The sequence below is a fragment of the Sciurus carolinensis genome, chromosome 3, assembly GCF_902686445.1.
Source record: "Sciurus carolinensis chromosome 3, mSciCar1.2, whole genome shotgun sequence".
Lineage (NCBI taxonomy): Eukaryota > Metazoa > Chordata > Mammalia > Rodentia > Sciuridae > Sciurus > Sciurus carolinensis.
The window spans coordinates 56860829-56879255 of record NC_062215.1 but is presented as its reverse complement, the minus strand read 5'-3'; the positions used below and the strand labels follow the sequence as shown (position 1 = coordinate 56879255).

At 37.3% G+C, this 18427-nt stretch overlaps 1 protein-coding gene across 3 annotated transcripts in view; it reads right to left on the bottom strand.

Annotated features, from left to right (window-relative positions):
• Ankfy1 (ankyrin repeat and FYVE domain containing 1) overlaps positions 1 to 18427 on the bottom strand; it is a 93416-nt gene that overhangs the window by 69659 nt on the left and 5330 nt on the right. The window lies entirely within an intron of this gene.

Sequence of the window (18427 nt, the reverse complement as noted above, 5' to 3'; positions counted from 1 at the left end):
ATCAGGAATGGCTCTGTTTCTAAATGCTGGTCTCTGGGCCAAGAAGATCACCAGACATATACAAATTTGCAGGACCAGCCCTGCAAATTCCTTATCATAAAGTCAGGCATCTCAAAAAAAGAAGGCTATCAAAATCACCTAGGAGATTTTTTCAAACCAGTAATAGTAATAACTAACCTTTACATGTCACATGGTCTTCTAAAAGCTTTACATGAATTCTGTCATGTAATCTTCATGACAACCCTATGATGTAGGCATCATTACCAGTAACACTTTACTGAAAGGACACTGAGGCACAGGGAAACTACAAATTTGCCCAAGGTCAGAAATCTTGTGAGAAGCAGGGCTTGCGAATGAGCACAGGCATTTGTATTCCAAGGGCTATGACTTAGCAACCACCACCCTGCACTACCTGACACTCTCCTTCTTCAGGTGAGGACTGAGGCAGTCCATAATGGTCCAAATATGTTCATATTCCAGAGTTGTGTTGGCACAGAAAAAAAGATTGAGAATCACTGTATCTGATTCATAAAACTATTTACTCTGTGACTACTGGGTGCCTGACACTCTGCAATGGTAAGCAAAATCAGATATATCTGCACTTTTATTACTGGGGGAAATAACTCAAATGATTTTTATTTTTATTTATTTTTTTTAATGAAATAAAAGAAATTTAATTTCAGAATATTACATGAATAGAAAAGAAAGACAATGCATACAATGTTTCTTTACAATTACATGTACATATGTGTGTGTGTGTGTGTGTGTGTATATATATATATATATAAAATAAAAATGAATAAAAAATGGTGAAACTTTCTCTTAAGAAACCTTGCTTTGGTTGTTGAACAGGTTCATATAGTGCAAAAATAACCCTTGCTAGGGTTAAGGAAATGTTTTCCCCAGCAGGTTCTGCTGGTCCCTAAATATGTAAGGGGCAAACTCAATGGCTCTTTGGCTCTGGCTGTGGCCTCACACACTCCGGTTTCCATGGTAACCCAAACACTGGGGCTATTTGTGCTCCACCTTCTCACTAGCCCTCCTCTATCAAGATCTCTGGAAAGGCCAGCTTTCTACAGCTGAGTTTCTCATGGGGCTAATTACCACTGGTACAAGAGTTTGTACATCTTAGGAACCCAAATCTGCCCCAAATTTTGGAATGTCCTGCTGGTGCCCAGTTGTTGTTTTTTGTTTGTTTGTTTTTTTGTTTGTTTTTTGTGGTCCTGGGGATTGAAACCAGGGCCTTGTGCTTGCAAGACAAGCACTCTACCAACTGAGCTATATTCCCAGCCCTGGTGTCCAGTTTTAAATCTAGGTCTTATCCTTCAGTGCGAAGGTTTCAGGGCAGAGGAGGAAAGGGATGAGGATCTCTGCTGGGAAAGTTCTATACAGATAAGACTTCTGAAGGGAGTCATCAGCTTCCGGCCTCCTGTTAAGAAGCGACATAACAGTCTAGAGACCACTGTTCCCAAAGATGCCTCCCATGTGTCATGGTTATTTTCATTTAGAACAACTAAAACAATCAAAAATAAAACTACAGTTCTAACTTAGATTGCCAGAAAGAAAAAGCAGTGACAATATCCTAGAAATACATTTAATTTAGGAGGTCAGGGAAGGGTGCTCTAGGGAAGTATGAAATTTCTCTCCTGCTTTACCTGGCTCTGGAGTTTTGGTAGGGCACAGGATTGGGAATTCATGCAACTGTGCAAACTGGTACCTCTATAAATCAAGACCTCTAACTATGAAACCACAGTGATGTTACAGTTATCCTCTGGGCCTTGGTTTTCCCACCACGGATATTCCAAATCTTGATACTGCCCTCACACCCTTCTCCCATCTAACCTGCCTCCTCCTCAGTCAATGTCCTTCAAAAAAATGGAGTTACTGCCAACAACACACACCATACCAGCAACTATTCCATTTATCCCATGTTTTTCAGCAAAAGCACAACCATCCTATCCAGGTATAATCCCTCTATCTATGCTCTAAATCCCATTCCTTTCTCCTTGTCCTCAGGATCTTTGCTTTATCATCAACCACCCCTTCTCCAGCAACTTGATCTTTCCTTCAATGGATGCTTCTCATCAGTCACAAACCTGTTCAAGTCCTTATTAAAGCAAAACCCTTCTTCCATACCACATCTGAACAACCTCCAACCTTCCATCTCTAACTACTACACACCGTTTCCTTCCTAGTTATTCACCTGCCATTCCCTCATTTTGTCCCCACCCAACCTTGAAACTCTTCTCACCAATGACCTTTTGACAAATCCAATACACTCTTGCCAGTGGTTCTCTTCCTAAACCTTTTATGACACAGCAGATGACACTGTTGTTGATACCTCTTTTCTTCTTATTTCAGCAAGTACAACGCCATGCTCTCTCTGATCCTGGTTCTGTTTCAAATATATCCCTATAACCTACAAACATGGCCATTGATGCTCCCCAGGGTTCTATAGTTAGCCCTCTTCTCAAATATATATTCTTCTAAGGCAGGCTCAACCAGATCTCCAGTCTGTGCTGATACCACAATTTAGGTACCAATGATACAAAGATCTACCTGCCTAGTTCAGATTGCTCTTCTTTGATTTATCTATTCAAATGCCCAACATTCCAGTGGCCCACAGAAACCTCTAACCTGCTATGCTCAAATCAAAACTTGAAGCAAAGTTGTACTTCTCTCTATGGTTCCTATACTAATAAATCACACTGAAGTCCATCCTCATTACCCAAAAATGTTATGTGGGAATAATCTTAGATGTCTCCTACTCACTCACATCTAACACTCACCCAGCAAAAAACTACTGACTTTCCCACTTACACAGTGCAGAGAATCTTTCCTGTCTTCTATATTCCCATTTCCTATGACGTTAACTCAGGTTCTGTTATCATATCTGACCTCCTTCAAGGTGAAAGGATTCATGCTTCATCTCAGAGTCTAACACAGAGCCTGACACACAGGTGCTCACTAAATTTATAATCAATTAAGTTGAACAAATAAAACCCAGTTTTAAAAGAGAATTCCTTTCCTTTCTTCAACATCAACCCTCTCCCAACTCCTCCTCAATAGCTGATTCTTTATAAACATGAAAACAAGAAAAACATGGCTCAAAACCCACACAAAGTTGGGTGTGATGCTGCATGCCTATAATCCCAGCAATTTGGGAGGTTGAGGAAGGAGAATCACAAGTTCAAGACCAGTCTGGGCAACGACAGCATGGCAGAAGAAATGACAGAAAGGGAGTTCAGAATGTACATAATTAAAATGATCAGGGAAGCAAACGATGAGATGAAAGAGCAAATGCAGGCATTAAATGATGAGATGAAAGAGCAAATGCAGGCATTGAATGATGAGATGAAAGAGCAAATGCAGGCATTGAATGATAACACCAACTGACAGTTAAAAGAGCAAATACAGGAAGCAAAAGATCATTTCAATAAAGAGTTAGAGATATTGAAAAAAAAACAAACAGAAATCCTTGAAATGAAGGAAACAATAAACCAAATTAAGAACTCCATAGAAAGCATAACCAATAGGATAGAACACCTGGAAGACAGAACCTCAGATATTGAAGACAAAATATTTAACCTCGAAAACAAAGTTGAACAAACAGAGAAGATGGTAAGAAATCATGAACAGAATCTCCAAGAACTATGGGATATCATGAAAAGGCCAAATTTGAGAATTATTGGGATTGAGGAAGGCACAGAGAAACAAACCAAAGGAATGAACAATCTATTCAATGAAATAATATCAGAAAATTTCCCAAATCTGAAGAATGAAATGGAAAATCAAGTTCAAGAGGCTTATAGGACTCCAAATACACAAAATTACAACAGACCCACACCAAGGCACATTATAATGAAAATACCGAACATACAAAATAAAGACAGAATTTTAAAGGCTTGTGAGAGAAAAGAACCAAATTACATTCAGGGGGAAACCAATATGGATATCAGCAGATTGTTCAATCCAGACCCTAAAAGCTAGAAGGGCCTGGAACAACATTTTTCAAGCTCTGAAAGAAAATGGATGCCAACCAAGAATCTTATACCCAGCAAAACTTACCTTCAAATTTGACGATGAAATAAAATCCTTCCATGATAAACAAAAGCTAAAAGAATTTACAAAAAGAAAGCCAGCATTACAGAACATTCTCAGCAAAATATTTCATGAGGAAGAGATAAAAAACAAAGAAGCAAATCAGCAAAGGGAAGAATTATCCTAAAGGAATTGTCAAATAAAGGAGGAACCAAGGTGTGTCAAAAAATAAATAAATAAATAAATAAATAAAATTTTAAAAATGAACCAAATGACCAGGAATACAAATCATATCTCAATAATAACTCTGAATGTTAATGGCCTGAATTCATCAATCAAAAGACATAGACTGGCAGATTGGATTAAAAAGAAAGATCCAACAATATGTTGCCTGCAAGAGACTCACCTCATAGAAAGAGATACCCATAGACTAAAGGTGAAAGGATGGGGAAAAACATATCATGCACATGGACTCAGCAAAAAAGCTGGAGTATCCATCCTCATTTCAGATAATGTGGACTTCAAGCCAAGGTTAGTCAGAAGGGATAAAGAAGGACATTTCATGCTGCTTAAGGGAAGCATAAATCAGCAAGATATAACAATCATAAACATCTATGCCCCAAACAGTGGCTCATCCATGTATGTCAAACAAATACTTCTCAATTTTAGAAACCAAATAGACCGTAACACAATAATACTAGGTGATTTTAACACGCCTCTCTCACCACTGGACAGAACTTCCAAACAAAAATTGAACAAAGAAACCATAGATCTCAATAACACAATCAATAATTTAGACTTAACAGACATTTATAGAATATACCATCCAACCAAGAGCGAATACACTTTCTTCTCAGCAGCACATGGATCCTTCTCTAAAATAGACCATATATTATGCCACAAAGCTAAGCAAATACAAGAAGATACACTACCTTGTATTCTATCAGATCATAATGGATTGAAGTTAGAAATAAATGAAAGAGTAAAAAACAGAAATTACTCCAACACCTGGAGATTAAACAATATGCTATTATATGATGAATGGATAACAGAAGATATTAGGAAGGAAATTTAAAAATTCTTAGAGGTAAATGAGAACAAAGAAACATCATATCAAAATCTCTGGGACACTATGAAAGCAGTACTTAGAGGAAGATTTATTTCATGGAGCGCATTTAATAAAAGAAGTAAAACTCAAAAAATAAACGACCTAACACTACAGCTCAAAGCCCTAGAAAAAGAAGAACAGACCAACACCAAAAGTAGTAGAAGACAGGAAATAGTCAAACTCAGAGCTGAAATCAACGAAATTGAAACAAAAGAAACAATACAAAAAATTGACAAAATAAATAGTTGGTTCTTCGAAAAAATAAACAAAATTGATAAACCTTTAGCCACACTAACAAAGAGAAGAGGAGAGAAAACCCAAATCACTAAAATTCGGAATGAACAAGGAAATATCACAACAGACACGACTGAAATACAAAACATAATTAGAAGCTATTTTGAAAATCTATACTCCAACAAAATAGAAAATTTCGAAGACATCAACAGGTTTCTAGAGACATATGAAACTGAACAAGGAGGACATACACAATTTAAATAGACCAATTTCAAGTAATGAAATAGAAGAAGTCATCAAAAGCCTACCAAGAATACAAATAACCCAATCAACAAATGGGCTAAGGAAATGAACAGACACTTCACAGAAGAAGATGTACAAGTAATCAACAGATATATGAAAAAAAACATCCCTAGTAATAAGGGAAATGCAAATCAAAACTACCCTAAGATTTCATCTCACCCCAATTAGAATGGCGATTATCAAGAATACAAGCAACAAAAGGTGTTGGCGAGGATGTGGTGAAAAAGGAACACTCATACATTGCTGGTGGGGTTGCAAATTAGTGCAGCCACTCTGGAAAGCAGTGTGGAGATTCCTCAGAAAGCCTGGAATGGAAACACCATTTGACCCAGCTATCCCACTCCTTGGCCTATACCCAAAGGACTTAAAATCAGCATACTACAGAGATACAGCCACATCAATGTTCATTGCTGCTCAATTCACCATAGCCAGATTGTGGAACCAACCTAGATGCCCTTCAGTTGATGAATGGATAAAGAAACTGTGGCACATATATATAATGGAATATTACTCCACAATGAAGAATGATAAAATTATGGTATTTGTAGGCAAATGGACGAAATTGGAGAATATCATGCTAAGTGAGATAAGCCAATCTCAAAAAACTAAAGGACGAATGATCTCGCTGATAAGCGGATGAGGACATATAATGGGGAGTGGGAGGGGTTAGCATTAGGTTTAGGGTTAGGTTTAGGGTTAGGGATAAGGAGAGCGGTAAGAATGAAGGAAAGAAGGACTGTATAGAGGGAAAAGAGGGGTGGGAGGGGTGGGGGGAAAGAAAAAAAAAAATCATTGCCCTATGTAAACGTATGATTACACAAATGGTATGCCTTGACTCTATGTACAAATAGAGAAACAACATGTATCCCATTTGTATACAATAAAAAAAAGAGAAATTTATTTAAATACAATAAACTATCTTCTTCATACATATAGTAGGAAATATTTTCTCCTCTTCTATAGGATCCACATTAAATAAATGCTTGGAGTTAACAAGGAAGAAAAACTGGTTGTCAAGCCAGGTACAGTGGCACACTTATAATCCCAGCAGCTCTGAAGGCTAAGGCAGGAGGACTGCAATTCAAAGCCAGACTCAGCAACTTAGGGAGACCCTAAGCAACTTAGTGAGATCCTGTCTTAAAATAAAAAAGTAAAAAGGGCTGTAGATGTGGCTCAGTGGTTAAGACCCCTGGATTAATTCCCTGGTAACAAGAAGATAATAATAAATTGGATGCTCAGTCTCAGGTATAAAACAATATTCTTAGGAAAATAAGTTTGAAAAGCACTTCCAGGAGGGATATCTGCACAGATCACTGTGCTCATAAATTACATATAAAAAGAGAATTCCTATTTTCAAAATTGTGCAATTATTTGGTCCTACTTTAAAAAAAAAAACAAAAATAACAACAACAACAAAAACCTGGTGACTGAGCTCAGGGGAACTCTTATCACTGAACTACATCTAGCCCCTTTCTATGATTCATTTTGAAAAAGGGTCTCAAAGTTGCTGAGGCTAACCTCGAACTTGGGGTCCTTCAGAGCAACTGGGATTACAAGTGTACAACACAACTGCTCTACTAATATTTAAAATAAACATTGCTTTGGGCTGGGGATGTAGCAAAATGGCAGAATCCTAGCAAGCATGATACCCTGAGTTGGATCCCTAGCACCACAAAAACAAACAAAACACTACTTTAAAAATGCTGGCTAGGGCCTGGGGATACAGTTCAGTTGGTAGAGTGCTTGCACTGCAAGCACAAGACCCTGCACCATGAAGTTTTATGGGTTCAATCCCCAGCACCATAAAGATTTAAAAAAAAAAAAAAAAATGCTGGCTAAAGGAAAGTAGTAATGTTTAAAACGATATTGACATGGATCCCCAGCTGCCAAACCCCACAGCCACAGCCAGCCTACGGCTCCCTGCCAACAAGTGGTGGTGTAGTGGCGGAGTTGCAGCCCATGGAGGTGAAGCACAGCAGGCCAGCCTTGAGGTGAGCCGGGGAAAGCTGACCCTGTCACTTCACGGCAATCCAGCATGCAGAGTCCAGATGGCTGCTGCAAAAGTGCATTCCAGGCAGCATTACAGCTCCAGACACCCACAATGATTGTGAGCATGCACAATCAATCAATGTCAGCCTCCCGCTTCCTGATCTGCCATGAGAAAATGAAGTGGGGCAGATGTGAATCAAAGCTGAGACTGAAGAACTGACCACTAGTATTAGCACAATTACAAACCCTAATTAGCGTAAATTTTGACCAATAGCAATAAACTCCTAGACTAGCACTCATGGATAGGGAAAACCTGGTATTGGGGCCCCCTTTTGCACTGTAAGAGTTCTATTCCTGTTTCTATTCTTAAATAAATCCTACTCTTACATACTCATCCTGGTCTGTGAAGTTCGTTCTTCAGATTCATGAGGCAAAAACCCAGAAAGAATAAATTGAAGGTTAGCTGCTGGGGTTTGCTGCAACATTAGAGGTTATAGCCCGTCATTAAGACCTGTAATATTTCTCAGCTGCAGAGGCCTGCAGTTTGTGCAGACCCCAGATGCCATCAGAAGCAGTGACTCGAGTTTCATCTCAAAACTCTGGTTTCAATACTACTAAATTTTTTAAATCTCAGCAAGTTGTATTTAATTACACCAAACCTCTTGGATAGACTCAGCTCTGAGCTTTTAATCTAGTGTGACAAATTTACACAGGTCTTTAGTTTTACAGAGTTCACAGTGACTCAAACTAAAGGGCCAAGAAACTGCAACTGTTCACCTTGAATGTGAAACATGAGCAGAGCAGTAAATTTATGAGACTTATACTCATTTTCTGGAAAGAAAGAAATAGAGCCGGGCTTGGTGGCACAAGCCTGTAATCCCAGTGGCGTAGGAGGCTAGGCACTAGGAAGACTAAGGGTTCAAAGTCAGCCTCAGCAATTTAGTAAGCAAGGCCCTAAGAAACTCAGTGAGACCCTGTCTCTAAATAAAATACAAAAAAGGGCTGGGGATGTGGCTCAGTGTTGAATGCCCCTGAGTTCAAGCCTCAATACCAAATAAATAAAAGAAAGAAAATGGGGGTGCTCAGTCTCTTTAAAAAGAAACTAGCAATGAATTCCTAAGTATGGTTACAGGGTATGAGAAAGGACATACACTTAAGACTAACAAATTCTTTTCAAGGGGTTTGGGAATATAGCTCCATGGGAGTTCTTGCCTAGCACGCACAAGGCTTTAGGTTAGATCCTTAACATCAAAAGACAAAAAAGGAAAAACTTTCCTTTCAAAAACTCTGCCAAAATCACTTGTAGCAAAGTGAATCTATGGGTGTCAGAAGTCATGAAAATAGTATATGTGAGGAATGACAGGGATGTGCTAACAGGGTACCAAAGAGTGCCCTCTAGGATGCTGGTAACATATTTTTAAATTTTTACTTAGTGGTATGTACATATTTCACTTTGACAATTCACTGAGCTCTATATTTAGAATCTGTGCTTTTCTGTATGTATTTTGTTTCTATTACAAAGTTAAAACCAAACACTGATACACCTGTATACAGTTCTGGAGTCAAACTGATGGGGATCCAAATTCTTTAGTAACTAGCTATGAGACCATGGTTCATCTCTCTGAGCTTCATTTTCTTTACCTGTAACATAAGAGGAAAATCTAGATCTCAACTTTGTTATGAGAATTAAACGAAGACTACTGTGATTGGCACATGCACTCAAAATTGTAAACTATTAGTTCACAATCTTTTTTGAGTAATGAAAAAAAGTAAAATGAAATTCAAGGAACTAAGACTGACCAATTAAAGCCATGAAAAATAGGGCATTAACAGAAGTATGAAGTTACGAACAAAAGTAAAAGCAAATGAAAAGTACTGCTAAATAATGAATGAGCAACTTTAAATAACTCCATCATCTCTTATAAAGTCTGAATTGGCAATTACAGAATCAAAAGGTGTAAAGCCCAACATGCTTTAAAAAGCATCACCTTTATCTACTTGGAAGAGGTACAAGTTAGGTTGCCCTTTAAAAAACTTCTCAAGCCAGGAGTGATGACTGGGGAAGTTGAGGAAGGAGGATCACAAAACAAAGGTCAGCCTTAGCACCTTAGTGAGACCCTGTCTCAAATTTAAAAATAAAATGGACTTGGGGATGTTACTCAGAGGTAGAGCATCTTAGGTTCAATCTCCAGTATTGCCAAAACAAAAACAAACAGAAAAGCCCTCTAAGAAGCAACTCCTAGATAACCATAATAAAAAGTCTGAAAACATCTACAGTTGAACAATCTAGAAATAGCAGTAAAAGAATCATTACTTAGAGGTAAACAGGGTAAAAACAAGCAAAAAGAGTGGATTGACAATAGTGCAGGGAGCAGGACTGAGGGGCAGAAAGAGAGAAAACAAAATTTATTTTTTGCCAAGTGACACACAGACTGCCCTGGGAATATCATCATTTAGACAGAACACCAAGTGCATAACATGTTTGGTTTTTTTGTTTCTTTTTTTCTTTTATTCACTGATTTGTCCAGAGAGTTTTATCTCAAGAAGATAGGTGCATCATCTAGTCATTAATCAAAAAATTCAGCACCTATGAAGTACCACTGTCAAGGTAAAAGAAATCATCTTAGCATATGTTTTCACCAAGTTACAGGGTCATAGTGAAGATGGGCAATTATGTAAGCCAATTCAGTAAAATCTGAAGGCTCTCTGACAAGGGATACAACTGGAGTGTGAAGAGAACCATCTGGCTTAAGCTTGTGCAAAGAAAACATCCCAGAGTTTTTCTTCAAAAGATTTTTTAAAAATCTGTTTGTAGCATAGTGGACCCACAAAATGTTAAGAACAGCACTTCAGTTCTTTACTTACTGGGTCAGATCCTCTTTGTAAACCAGTATGAGTCAATAGATTTTGTCAAACAGACATAATACATAAACACTATACATTCTTTCTGAGAAATACAAATAATTATAAACCCTGGCAAGGTTTGCTGGTGCAGGTCTGTAATTCCAGGGACTTGGGAAGCTGAGGCAGGAGACTTACAAGTGCTAATAACTTAGCAAGACCTGTCTCAAAATAAAAAATAAAAAGGGCTGGGGATGTCACTAAAATAGCCCTAGTGGTTCAAATCCTAGTACCCAAAATAATAATAAAAATAATAATAACAGCAGCAAAAACAAAAATAAGCCGAAGTTAATCCTAGTCTTCCAAGAATTCACTGACAAGCCTGCCACTCACCTGCCTCTTGTAAATCAACAGAAAAAGGATGACCACAGGATATACCTCATGTGGCTAGTTCAACCTAGGGGTTGAAGAATTACATCTCAACTTCAGAGAGACCGCTTCCAAGTTGTTGTTTTTTCATTTTGAGGTGTTTTTTGGGAGTGTTGGGAGGTGGTACTGGAAACTAAACCTAGTGGCATACTACTACTACATTCCCAACCTTTTTCATTTTGAGACAGGGTCTTGCTAAGCTACTCTGGCTGGCATGGAACTTGTGATCCTTCTGCCTCAACCTCCTAAGTAGCTGGAATTACAGGCATCCCCGTGTAAGTAACTTGTGCCTATGGATAAGAAATTTTTCTTCTGCAAAGTAAACTGAACCCACTAAACTTGGTTTAATCACACTATATTCTAAGCAAATTGAGCATTTTGAGCTTTAGGAACCCCAACCCAGCTGGGCACAGCAGCGCATCTGTAATCTCAGCTACTCAAGAGGTGAGGCAGAAGGATCATTTGATCCCAAAAGTTTGAGAACAGCCTGGTCAACACAGCAAGACTCAGATTCAAAAGAAAAAAAGTATATTACTTAGAAAAATGTCTGGTTTAATAAGGTTTGCCACTGCTACTACTACATAGCTAATGTTCATCGGGGGTTTCTTCTTTCTTCTAACTTTCCTTTTAAAAAATAAGCCTACAAACTTAAATAATAGATAAAGCCTACAGTTTCACCAGAAGAGCTATGCTATCACTGAAGCAACTTTCTTTAAATTTTATCATGTTTCTTTCACCAAAATACCCATCTGTTTTTTTCAGTGCAGAATGGGGCTAGGAATTTTAATAAGCATCCTTTCTGACACTTTATTAGTCTTGAATTAATTGAAGATGCTTAAGACAAAAAAAAAAATGTGCATTCATTATTAATAGAATTGGGCTATAATAGAGCCCAATGTCTACTGAAAACAAAAATTAATCATCTCTTGGGAAGTTACATGGGACAGTCAGAAAATGAACCAACAATTATAATATTCTTTGTAAGTTAGGAGTTGCAAAACTTTTTCTGTAAAGGGCCAGAGAATAAATATTTTATGCTCTGTGGATCATATAGCCTCAGGGACACTACTCAACTCCACTGTTGTAACACAAAAACATAAATAAATATGTGGCTGTGTTCTCCAAAAAACTTCATTTACAGATACTAAAAACTGAATTTTGTTATTCTTTTTTTAAAAGATTTTTTTAGATGTTGATAGACCTTTATTTTATTCTTTTATGTAAATGTGGTGCTGAGAATTGAACACAGTGCCTCACACATGCTAGGCAAGCACTCTACCACTGAGCCACCAACACAGTCCCTTTTTTAAAAAATTGTTTATTTTTTAGATGAATTCTGTTGTTTTCATGTTATGATGTTTTTATTTTGATCTTTCTTCAACCACTTAAAATGTTTTAAATATATGTTAATATGTATGTCATATAAATACATCATAATTATAATGACATAAGATATATTATATATTATATATTTTATATATGTATTTTTATATATACTAATTAATTAACCAATTAATTGATTCTTGGTTTGCGACTACAAAAAACAAGTTAACAAGTCCCAGTTCAGATCTGGCTGAGAGGCCATGGTTTACCAACCTCTATTCTAGGTGAGTTTTAAAGAATTAATATATCAAAATGATGTCTAAAACCAAATAAAAAGGAAGCAAATGCCGAGCATCCTATATTGTTCCACTTCCTCTTACCAGTCCCCTACCCACTAAAACAGCCCTTGAATCTTCAAGGTGTGCTCCTTTCCAGGTTCATCTCCATGCTATTCTACATAGGCTCACAATTTCCTACCCTGGACAAACTTCTCTTCCACAATGTTGCACTGCAAACTGCCTAGTCCAATTCTTCAAAAGATTGCATCTTTTTCTTCTCCACTAATCTCTCGAGAGTTCTCTTTAGCCACTACTTCTTGCCTCCCTAATCTGAAATTTGGCTTCTACTCACACTACACTACTAAATAGTCTTAATCACAAAGATAAAATCACCCACTCAACTGCCTTTGAGTGGTGCACAACTGTAATCCCAGTGGTTTGGGAGGCTGAGGCTGGAGGATCATGAGTTCAAAGCCAGCCTCAGCAACTGAGCGAGGCCCTAAGCAATTCAGTGAGACCCTGTCTCTAAATAAAATACAAAAAAGGACTGGGGATGTGGCTCAGTGGTTAGGCACTCCTGGGTTCATTTACCAGTACCAAAACAAAAAACAAATGATCGGATTTCCATAGAAAAAAAAACTCAATTTACAACCTACTACATACAAAAAGTAATTCCAAAATCACAAGGTCTAAATGAAATGTTCAAAACTACAGAACTTCTAAACCAAAACACAGGAAAAAAAAAATTATTGTTTCTACATTTTCTATTGGTGCATTATAGCTGTACATAACGATGGGATTTGTTGTTACAGATTCATACATGCACACAATATAACAATATAAATTGGCCAATCACTCCCCAGCATTTCTCCCCTCCTTCCCTTTTTCCCATGCTTGTCCCTTTCCTTTGATTTTCAGGAAATCACACGCACATGTGCGCAGTCGCACGCGCGCGCACACACACACACACACACACACATCTTTCTTTTCCTTTATCCTCTCTAGCTTCCACACTACATATGACCCTTGACCTTCTGAGTTTGGCTTATTTCACTGAACATATAGTCTCAAGTTCCATCCATTTTTCTGCAAATGACATAATTTCTTTTTTTTTTAATGGTTGAATAAAACTCCGTTGTGTATACTTACATTTTCTTTACCCAGTCATCCACTGATGGACACATAAGCAGGTTCCACATTATTGTGCTGCTACAAACATGGGTATGGAAGTATCACTACAGTATGATGACTTTAATTCTTTAGAATAAATACTGAGGAGTAGTATAGCTGGGACATATTGTGGTTCCATGCCTAGTCTTTTGACGAACCTCCATACTAACAGTACTAATTTATAATCCCACCAACAGTGTAAAAGCATTCCTTTTTCTCCACATCCTCTCCAGTACTTATTATTTGTATTTATTTTATTTTTTTTTTGGTATTAGATATTGAACCCAGAGACATTTTAACCACCGAGCCACATCCCCAGTTCTCTAGCACTTTATTATTATAATTATTATTTTAATTATCATTATTTGGTACTAGGTATTGAACCCAGGGGCATCTAACCACTTAGCCACATCCCCAGTCTGTTTTACTTTTTATTTTGAGACAGAGTCTTGCTAAATTGCTTAGACCCTGGCTAAGTTGCTGAGGCTGGCCCTAAACTTGCAATTCTCCCGCCTCAGCCTCCTGAATCACTGGGATTACAGGCTTGCGCCACTGTGCCCAGTCCTTTTTATTTTTTGAGATGGTCTTGCTAAGTTGCTTAGGGCCTTGCTAAATTGCTGAGGCTAGCTTTGAATTTGCAATTCTCCTGCCTCAGCTTCCCAAAATGCTGGGATTACAGGCTAGTTCCATGGCATCTGGCTTTGTATTCTTGATGACTGCATTCTGACTGGTGTGAAAATCTCAGTGTGGTTTTAATTTGCATTTCCCTAATTACTAATGATGTTGGATATTTTTTTCATTTTTTTTTTTGGCAATTTGTATTTCTTTTGAAAAGAGTCTGTTTGGTTCATTTGCCCATTTATTAACTGGGTTATTTGGTTTTTTGAATATTTATATAGTCTAGACATTAATCCTGTGTCAGAAGAGTAGCTAGCAAAGATTTTCTCCCATTCTGTTGGTTCTCTTTTCATATTCCTAAATAAGGAAAAAAAAAAAAAAAACTTAATGGCTTCAGATGAGGCCAAGACTTCTTAAACCATACAAAAGAGAATGAATTATAGAGGAAAAAAAGGATAAATTGGACAAAAAAGCTATTTTTCCAGACACAAGAAAATGAAAAGGCACTACAGAAAAAAGCACCCAACAAAACTTACAACTAGATTATATTAAGAACTTTTGCAACTCAATAAGCAACTACACTTATCTTTGGTGAATGCACTTCATGGCAAATAAGAATATGAAAAGATGTCTACCATTAGTCACTGAGAAAATGCAGCCAGGTGCATGCTTATAATTCAAGCAACTCAGTAAGTGGAGGCAAAAGGATCACAAGTTAGAGGCCAGCCTCTGCAACTTGGCAACACCCTGTCTCAAAAAAAAAAAAAAAAATTTTTGCTAAGAGTGTAAATCAATGGTAGACTACCCGGGTTCAATCCCCTTTACCAAAAGAAAATGCAAACTAAAAAGCACAATGAGATACTCACCAGTATGACTAAAATTTTAAAATACTATAAAATAAAGAGAACTGGAAGCCTTACACATTGTTCAAGGTAATGCAAAAGGCATAGCCATTTTGTAAAACAGTTTGACAATTTCTTCTAAAGTTAAACATACGTGCCTTATGGCTGCAATTGTGGCTCAATGATAGAGTGCTTGCCTAGCATGAGTGAGGCACTGGGTTTGATCCTCAAAACCATATAAAAATAAATAAAACAAAGGTATTGTGTCCATCTACAACATACCAACATACCAACATATACTTGCCTTAAGACAACCATTCCATTGCCAGGTATTTATCTAAAAGAAATAAAACATATGTCCACACAAAAACCTATATCTGAATGTTCAATGAAGCTTTATTCACAAAAACTGGAAGACAATCCAAATGTCCTGCTGGTAAATAGATACAAAATGTGGTATATCCATACAATAGAATACTATTCAACAAGAAAAAAGAAAAGACTAATACATGCAAAAACATGTAACAAAAGCAATATGCTAAGTGAGAGGAACCAGATAGACAACATACTAAATGATTCCATTTGAAACTGAAGAGTAAACAAACTATATGGACAAAAAGCAGATCAGTGGTTGCCAGAGGTCAAGGAATGGAACTGACTACAAATTAGTTCAAGGGAATTTTTTAGGGTGATAGAAATCTTCTATCATGATTATGGTAGTAGTTACATGACTCTAAAAATGTGTCACCCAACAGTTAAAACCGACAAATTTCACCAAACTCCTTCCCCTGGGATGGATGTTAACATTTTTCTGACTTGCTGATCTGAACACCAGAACAACAATATTCCTTGAGGCTTTAGCATCATTCACTCATTTGTAAGCAGTCACCTGTCTTATCCTTTTGCTCCTCTATTCCACATGTCATCATGAATCTTCCTAAAACACAGCTAAACCAAACAACTTATGCTGTTCTCTACTGTCCACAAAAGTAAAAGTTCCCTGAAGTTAAAAGTAGAGGACTAGAATTATTCATCTTATCAGTAGTACCCTGAACTTTTTGGCATGGTCCTCAAACACTGAGAAACTGAACACGGAGGCACTTTAGAAATCTTCTAACTTAATAGGTAAAATTATATAACACTGCCTACTGTGGTAGGTTTAAAAATATCCCCATCTGATCAGAGACCCATATCATAATTTCTGGAATGTGTATTATCTTATATTGGTTGGAGGAGGTTGCCTGGGGATGCAGTTCAGTGGTAGAGCACATGTTTGGCATTTACCACGCCTGGGATTCAATCACAAGCACCACAAGAAAAACAATCTTTAAATAGGAGATTATCCTGGATTATCTGAGTAGGCTCTAAATGCAATTACTTTTATCCCTACAAAGACATGCAGAGGGAGATTTGACACATAAAAGGAGAAAGTCATGTGAAGACATTAAAAAAGATTTGAAGAGGCCTCGAAGACTGGAGTTGCACAAACCAAGGAATGCTAGCAGCCACCAGAAGTTGGAGGAATCAAAAAATAGATTGTTTCTTAGTCTCCAGAAGGAATATGGACCTACCAACACCTTGATTTTGAATTAATAATACTCATTTCTGTCCTCCAGAATCATGACATAATATATTTCTAAGGTTTTAAGCTACCAGTCTGTAGAAATATGTTATAGCAGCCATAGGAAACTAATACACTATCCTTACAAACCAAAATTTGTAGAATAGGAAAGATTTTAAAGTGATAGCCCTTTGTAGGGCTGGTGCATGCATAGTGAGACAGGGCCTCACTATGTTGCCTAGGCTGGTCTCGAACTCAAGGGCTCAAGCGATCTTCCATTTCACACTCCCAAGTAGCTGGGACTACAGGCACATGCCAGCAAGCCCAGCTAACAATCTTTTTAAACAAAACCCTAACATTTCCTTTCCCCACACTCAAGCCACAATTTTAGCAGTGAATTAGAGAGGCTTTTTTCCCACATAATTCTATAATGACTGAATTACATTCTCCATATTCTAGTTAATTATGTCAATTAAATAAGAGAAATGATTATAAAAGTGATGTTAAAATTCCATTTTGAGAATTACAAGAATAATTTCTGTTTCAGGAACACATTAGGATCTTCCATAGATGATGTTTCATTAAAATATCATATTCCCAGAACATTCTATCTTTCTTGTCTACATCAGAATAGAAAAGCTCCTCACTAGTGATGAATTGCTTCCACTACTACTTTTCTAAACCTGTGAGGGTGCAGATGGAATTTTTCTTTCAATGTAGTAATTGAATAGTCATTAATCAGGAGTAGTAAACAGAATTTGTTCAACAGAGATTAAGAAAAACGATATTTTTACTGTTGGGAATGTAAGTTTGCACCACACCTTAATGAAAAGAGGAAGGTTAGAAGAAGAAAGAAAAGAAGATAGCAATACCATATTGAAGACAGTTCAAGGGACAGGAAGAGTCATAGTACTCCAGCCACTCTGCACCCCCCCTCTCCCCCGCTTCATTTAAAACAAAACAAAACAGACAGGATTAAAAATATGCTGGTGCTGTTGGGCTTTGGCACAGGCCTATAATCCCAGTGACTCTGGAGGCTGAAGCAGGAGGACAGCAAGTTCAAGGCCAGCCTGGGCAACTTACTTAGAGACCCTGACTCAAAAAGGAAATAAATAAGGGCTGGGGATGTAGTTCAGTGGTGAAGCACCCCAAGGTTCGTTCCCCAGTACAAAAAAAAAAAAAAAGAAAGAAAGAAAAGAAAAGAAAAAAAAAAAATGGGATAGCACTAAGAGAGTTCATATTTTGGTTTTCTACCCTTTAAGAAGTCTAGCAAGGGCTGGGGTTGTGACTCAGTGGTAGCGTGCTTGCCTAGCATGTGTGAGGTCCCAGGTTCCATCCTCAGCACCACATAAAAATAAAATAAAGGTATTAAAAAAAAAAATCAAACCTTTAAAAACAAAAAGAAGTCTAGCAATTATAATTGTCATTAATGTGGATGCTTTGACAAAGTCCAAAACCCATTATTTAATCAAAGTTTGCTTTTAAATTTTTTACTCCAATCACAGATGAAAGTTACTACTGAGAATTTCTTAGGTAGGAAAGATAGCATTATATAAACTGTCATACTTATTTTTTAAAAAACTAATTCAGTAAAACCATATTTTTATTTAATATTGATTCAGTTTGAGAAAAGTGTTTTGTGGAATATGCTGATCTTCTCTGAAACTGAGAGACGCATAAATCTGGGTTT